Raw genomic sequence first — 233 nt, 5'->3', positions numbered from 1 at the left:
TGAACTTTCAGTGAACGATTGTGTTTCTGAATGCAGCCAATGTATTTGGTGAGTACATGAAACGAAAATGAGGTTATGTTAAGTTCGTGTTTATGTCATGCCGTAAGTTAAAATTACGATCAAATTTTAAGAAATGCAGCAAATACTGTGAGTGATAACGAGCTTCTTTTACACACCATTTGTATTATACGTTTGATCACGTGGTCGCGGAGGAATTGAACGAGTGCATATGC

The 233-nt window shown here is 36.9% G+C and overlaps 1 protein-coding gene across 1 annotated transcript in view; it reads left to right on the top strand.

Moving 5' to 3' along the window:
• The first annotated feature begins 131 nt into the window (after positions 1–131).
• The window catches only part of LOC108752179, a 14,161-nt gene continuing 14,059 nt past the window's right edge, over positions 132–233 (top strand). Inside the window, exon 1 of the mRNA XM_018492851.1 lies at positions 132–147. The gene's annotated coding sequence lies outside the window, so the exon portion shown is untranslated. The remainder of the gene's footprint in view (positions 148–233) is intronic.

This window comes from Trachymyrmex septentrionalis, unplaced genomic scaffold (assembly GCF_001594115.1).
Source record: "Trachymyrmex septentrionalis isolate Tsep2-gDNA-1 unplaced genomic scaffold, Tsep1.0 scaffold59, whole genome shotgun sequence".
NCBI lineage: Eukaryota > Metazoa > Arthropoda > Insecta > Hymenoptera > Formicidae > Trachymyrmex > Trachymyrmex septentrionalis.
The sequence above is the reverse complement of the archived record's forward strand: the minus strand, read 5'-3'. Positions and strand labels throughout refer to the sequence as shown.